This window comes from Lemur catta, chromosome 6 (genome assembly GCF_020740605.2).
Source record: "Lemur catta isolate mLemCat1 chromosome 6, mLemCat1.pri, whole genome shotgun sequence".
Taxonomy (NCBI): domain Eukaryota; kingdom Metazoa; phylum Chordata; class Mammalia; order Primates; family Lemuridae; genus Lemur; species Lemur catta.
The window spans coordinates 92474648-92480647 of record NC_059133.1 but is presented as its reverse complement, the minus strand read 5'-3'; the positions used below and the strand labels follow the sequence as shown (position 1 = coordinate 92480647).

Genomic DNA, 6000 nt, shown 5'->3' with positions numbered 1-6000 from the left:
TATTATCCTGGATGGATCTGGAGCCCATTCTTCTAAGTGAAGTATCACAAGAATAGATAAACAATCACCACTGTACTCACCATTAAATTGGTACTAATTGATCAACTTATGTGCACATAAGGAAGTAGCATCCATTGAGTGTCAGGCAGGTGGGAGGTGGGAGGAGAGGTGCAGTGTGTGATGTTTGGGATTGGGTACACTTGCAGCTCTGACTTGGGAGGTGCTAAGGCAATATATGTAACAAAAGCATTTGTACCCCCTTAATATTCTGAAATCAAAAAATAAATAACTAAAAATTCTAAAAATAAGTAAAAATAAATTTATTTTGATTTGGCAATAAGAAAATTACTTTTTAAACCAAGTTAGAAGAAATACATACTACTATATATGCAAATTGAAACATTGTGAAATAAAAGATACCATGTTGTACTTATGAAACCCTGAAAAAAGTCAGAAATCCCATTCAGAAATTCATAAAATAAAGAATGAGAAGTTAAGACAAACTCAAATCAGCAATGTTCTTTTTTATTTAATCCCCCTTGAAAGTCTTATGTACATCATTAAGTAGTCACATTCACAAACTTAATTTTTCTAAATTCAGCAGCAGTCTTTGCAATACGAGGAGACAAGGGATTCCACAGAAATTCAACTGTAATCATCAGTGAATAAGGTGGATTTCTGTCACATTCAGTCATCCAGGTCTTCATCAAAGTATCTTCAAGGCTGAACTAAAGCCATAAATAGAAAAAATGTTATTTTCCTTTTCACATGTATATGCATAGAAGAATGCATTACATTATATCATACACAGACACAAACTCATTTATATTATAAAGCATACTACTTTCCCGAGCAGAAAACTTAAATGCAATGTTTTTCAAATTTGGTGTGCCTAAGAATTACTTTTATTCCATGGAACTACAGTGAGATCAAGAAATGGCTTTTTTTTTTCACAGTACCCCCATATGACTCTGAAGTAGTTATTCAGCAGTGATTACTCTTTAAGGAAAAAGTAGTTTAATCATTATTTATCACACCAGAAATATTCATATGCTTAGGATTATAAAACAAAAATTATTCATAGTCCTCCTCAGTTTACTACACTGCTAGAATTTTTACTGTTTCTTTATAAATATGTACATGTATAATTTTATAGATGTAGACATTACATTTAATTATAGTCAATAACATGATCACATAAGTGTCATCATATCATATTTTTATGAATGATTTTCCCACTTTTAGTTGGCTAAACCATAATTTTTCCAACAATTACCCCATTATTTGGCATTTACTTTGTTTCCAGTTTTTTTTGCCACTATTAATAACACTATAAAAAAGAATTCTTGTATATTTGTTTTTATATATTACTGACTTTATTTTTTTTTTTTTTTTTTTTTTTTTTTTTTTTGAGACAGAGTGTTGCTTTGTTGCCCTGGCTAGAGTGAGTGCCGTGGCATCAGCCTAGCTCACAGCAACCTCAAACTCCTGGGCTTAAGCGATCCTACTGCCTCAGCCTCCCGAGTAGCTGGGACTACAGGCATGCGCCACCACACCCGGCTAATTTTTTCTATATATATTTTTAGCTGTCCAGATAATTTCTTTCTATTTTTAGTAGAGACGGGGTCTCACTCTTGCTCAGGCTGGTCTCGAACTCCTGACCTTGAGCGATCCACCTGCCTCGGCCTCCCAGAGTGCTAGGATTACAGGCGTGAGGCACCACGCCCGGCCTACTGACTTTATTTGTATGGAAGAAATTCTCAGTGGTAGAATTCTTGGGTCAAAGGACCTGTGAAACATTTTTTTAATTATTATTTTAATAGAAGTTGCCAGATTGCTTTCTCCAAATCCTAACATACCTCACAATTCCAAGAGCAATGTTTAAAATTATCTTTTCCAACAAGCATCACATGTACTCACCAGAAAACTGGTTTCCCTGATCATCACCTAAATGTACATCAGGGAAGGATCCCAATTGGATATCAGACTGAGATGGGGGATGGGGGGAGGGGATGGGTGTATGCCTACATGACGAGTGCGTTGCACACCCTCTGGGGAATGGTCATGCTTGAAGGTGCAGACCCGGGGAGGTGGGGGGGGAGGGGATGGAGGTATGACTACATGATGAGTGCCAGGAGCACTGTCTGGAGAATGAGAACGGACGCGCTTGGGACTCTGACTCGGGGGGATGGGCGGGACATGGACAATGTATATGACCTGAACTTATGTACGCCCATGATGAACTGAAATAAGAAATAAATAAATAAATAAAAAATAAAATTATCTTTTCCTCTGTATCCCCCTCAGCAATACTGAGGTTACTTTAAATTTTTGTAAATCTGATTTATAGAAAGTGATATCTCATTAGTAATTATTTTTTGTATCCTCCAGACACACTGGTGAATTTGAGCATCTTTAAAATGTCTAGACTTTTGGAGGAGGATCTCGAAGATGGTGGACTAGAAGTAGCGCATGAGCGCTGCTCTCAAGGAGAGGATCAAAAGTTATAGGTGGATGCCTACCTATGGATAACTCTTCTCAGAAAGAACATTGTAAAACCCCAGAGAAGAGACATGGAAAATTCAAAACGCAGGAGAACGTGACAAGGTGATTCATTTGACAAGATCAAGAGGATCTGTGGGGAGGTATCCACACATGGGAAAGATTAGGGAGTTAGAGCTCTGAGGTGCCATGGTCACCCTGCAGGTACTGTAGCCTGAGTTGTAAGGGGGCTCCTTCTAATATTGCAGACCTCTGGATTGATCAGGGACCTGCTTAGAGTCTGTGCAGAGATATTGCACCAGAAAGCAGGCACAGTAAGAATCTGGTGCCTGCCAATCCTGGGTTTCTGCTGCTGATGCCATCATGAGCTTTCAGGTGCAAGGCATCAGGTCTGCTTGGGACTTGGCTTTGCAGCGGTAGCTTTTGCATTACCCCTGCCAGACTGGGGAGGGAGTGGACAGAACAGACACCACTGCATGCCATGCCCTAGAACTAGAGAAGGTCTCACCCTGCCACCAACTTGAACTTTCTACAATGATCTGGGGAACAACCCTCCACCACATACAAAGATCATCCAGCACAGACTTGAACTGTGGCATTCACAGGGAATGGGACTAAACAGAATAGTTGCACTATAGGCACTTAATGTGTCTGCCCCTCTCCTGCTGGGTCAACATCCCAGAGCAGTAAAAAAAGTACCCTCTAGGGAACTTCCTTTCTTCTAACTAAGCAGGGGAGTTCCCACTAAAGGAGACCAGGTACAAACCTACTAGTCCTGAGCTGAGAGAATAGGATTCAGATGGTAAGAAACCCAAAAAACAAAAACCCTGGATGCATGAAAAAACAAAACAGGTCAATACCCCCAAGGGATCACAATGGAGCTACAGTAGCGGACTCCAAACAAAAGGAAATTGTTGAAATGACAGAAATGGAATTCAGAATATGGATGGCAATTAAGATAAATGGAATTGAAGAGATAGTTGAAAACTAGCCAAAAAGAAGCCAAAAAAAATTATAAAGAGCTAGGCAATATAATAAAGGCTACAACAGAACTTAAAGAAATGAAGGAGTCTTTTAGGGAATTTCAAAACACAGCAGAAAACTTCAACAACAGACTAAACCAAAGAAAAGAAAGAATCTCAGAACTTGAAGACAAGGCTCTCAAGCGAATCCAGTAGTTCAAAGAGACATAAAAGAGAATAAAAAAGACTGAGCAATCACATAGACAGATATGATACTATATGAAGTGAACTAATATACAAATTATAGGTATCCTTGAGGGAAAGAAGAAAGAGCAAAAGCATGAAAAATCTATTTGAGTTAATTATTGAGGAGAACTTCCCTGGTATCACCAGAGACTCAGACATCCAAATAAAAGATGGTCATTGAACACTGGGAAAATTCATAGCAAATAGGACATCTCCAAAGCACATAGTCATCAAAATGACTGAAGTTAAAAGGAAGGAGAAAATTCCACAATCAGCAAGTTGAAAGCAGCAACTAACCTACAAATAAAACTGCATCAGGCTAAGTTCAGACTTCTCAGAAGAGAACTTAAAAGCAAAAAGGGATTGGGGCCATGCCTTCAGTTTTCTTAAGCAAAAAAACTGCCAGCCTAAAATTTTGTATCCTGCAAAACTAAGTTTTACAATTGACAGAAGGAAAGTCTTTTCCAAACAAGCAAACACTGAGGGAATCTGTCATAACCAGACCTGACCTACAGAAAATACTCAGAACTACATTATACATGAATGAACACAAGAGGTACCCACCAGTGTAAAATCACCCAAAAAACTAAAGTTCACAGCTTGTATAAAACAATAGCACAAGAGAGCAAAGAAAGCAATAAGGTACTTCCCAACATGATGAACAGAACAGCGTCTTACATATCAATTCTATCACTCAATATTAATGGTCTGAATGTCCCACTCAAAAGACATAGGCTGGTTGAATAGATGAAAAAATACAACCCAAGTATCTGCCATCTTCAGGAAACACATCTAACCCACAAGAACACACACAGACTCAAGGTGAAGAGATGGAAAAACATATTCCTTGCAAACAGAAATGAGAAGAGAGCAGGTGTAGCTATTTTCATATTAGATAAATTGACTTTAAACCAACAAAGGTAAAGAAATACAAAAAGGGTCATTATATAATGGTCAAGGGAGTAATTCAGAAAGAAGACACAACAATTCTAGATATATATGCACCTAATGTAGGATATCTCAGATACATAAAACAAATTCTACTAGATCTAAACAAAGAGATAAATAGTGGCATCATAATTGCCAAGGACTTGAACACCCCACTGTCAGAATTGAATAGGTCATCAAAGCAGAAAATAAAGAAAGAAACACTAGACCTAAACCAGACTCTAAATCAGATGGACCTAAGAGACATTTACAGAACATTGTACCCCAAAACTACTGAATATACATTCTTCTCATCAGCACATGAGACATTCTCTAAGACTGATCATATCCTAGGCCACAAAACATATCTCAACAAATTCAAGAAATCAAAATCATACCATGTATCTTCTCTGATCACAATGGTATAATACTAGAAATCAATTCCAAGACAAACACTCAAATCTATACAAAGTCATGGAAGTTAAACAACCTTCTGCTGAATGATTATTGGGTCAAGAATGAAATTAAGATGAAAATCAAAAGATATCTCAAACTGAATGACAAAGTGGAAATAATCTATCAAACTGTGTGGGACTCAACAGAAACATCCCTCAAGGGAAAATTTATACCCTTAAATGCCTACATCAATGAGACAGAAAGGTCACAAATAACAGCCTAATGTCACATCTCAAGGGACTAGAAAAAGTAGAGCAAACAAAATCCAAATCCAGAAGAAGAAAAGAAATAACAAAGGTTGGAGCAGAACTAAATGGAATGGAAATAAATAAAAAAAAATTACACAGGATCAAAGAAACAAAATGTTGGTTCTTTGAAGTTAAATAAAATCAATAGACCTCTTGGTAGATTACCAGGAATAAAAGAAAAAGGGCCCAAATGAGCTCAATCAGAAATGAAGATGGAGATATTACAACTGATACCACAGAAATACAAAATATCATCAGTGAATACTATGAAAATATCTTTGTAAATAAACTAGAAAATGTAGAGGAAATGGACAAATTCCTGGAAACATACAACCTCTGAAGACTTAATCAAAAAGAAATGGAACTCCTGAATAGACCAAAAATGAGCAGCAAGATCAAAGCAGTAGTAAAAATTTCTCAACCAAAGAAAGCCCTGGACCAGACGGATTCACAGCCAAATTCTATCAGATCTACAAAGAAGAGCTAGTACCCATACTACAGAAATTATTCCATAACCTTGAGAAAGAGGGAATCCTCCTGAACTCATTCTATGAAGACAGTATCATCTTGATACCAAAGCCAGAAAAGGACACAACAAAAAAAGAAAACTACAGACCAATATCCCTTGCATGAATATAGATGCAAAAATCTTCAATAAA

General features: G+C 37.3%; 1 protein-coding gene across 1 annotated transcript in view; it reads right to left on the bottom strand.

Moving 5' to 3' along the window:
* Window positions 1-504: 504 nt before the first annotated feature.
* The window catches only part of CD163 (CD163 molecule), a 33992-nt gene continuing 28496 nt past the window's right edge, over window positions 505-6000 (bottom strand). The window contains exon 17 of the mRNA XM_045554416.1: window positions 505-728. The gene's annotated coding sequence lies outside the window, so the exon portion shown is untranslated. The remainder of the gene's footprint in view (window positions 729-6000) is intronic.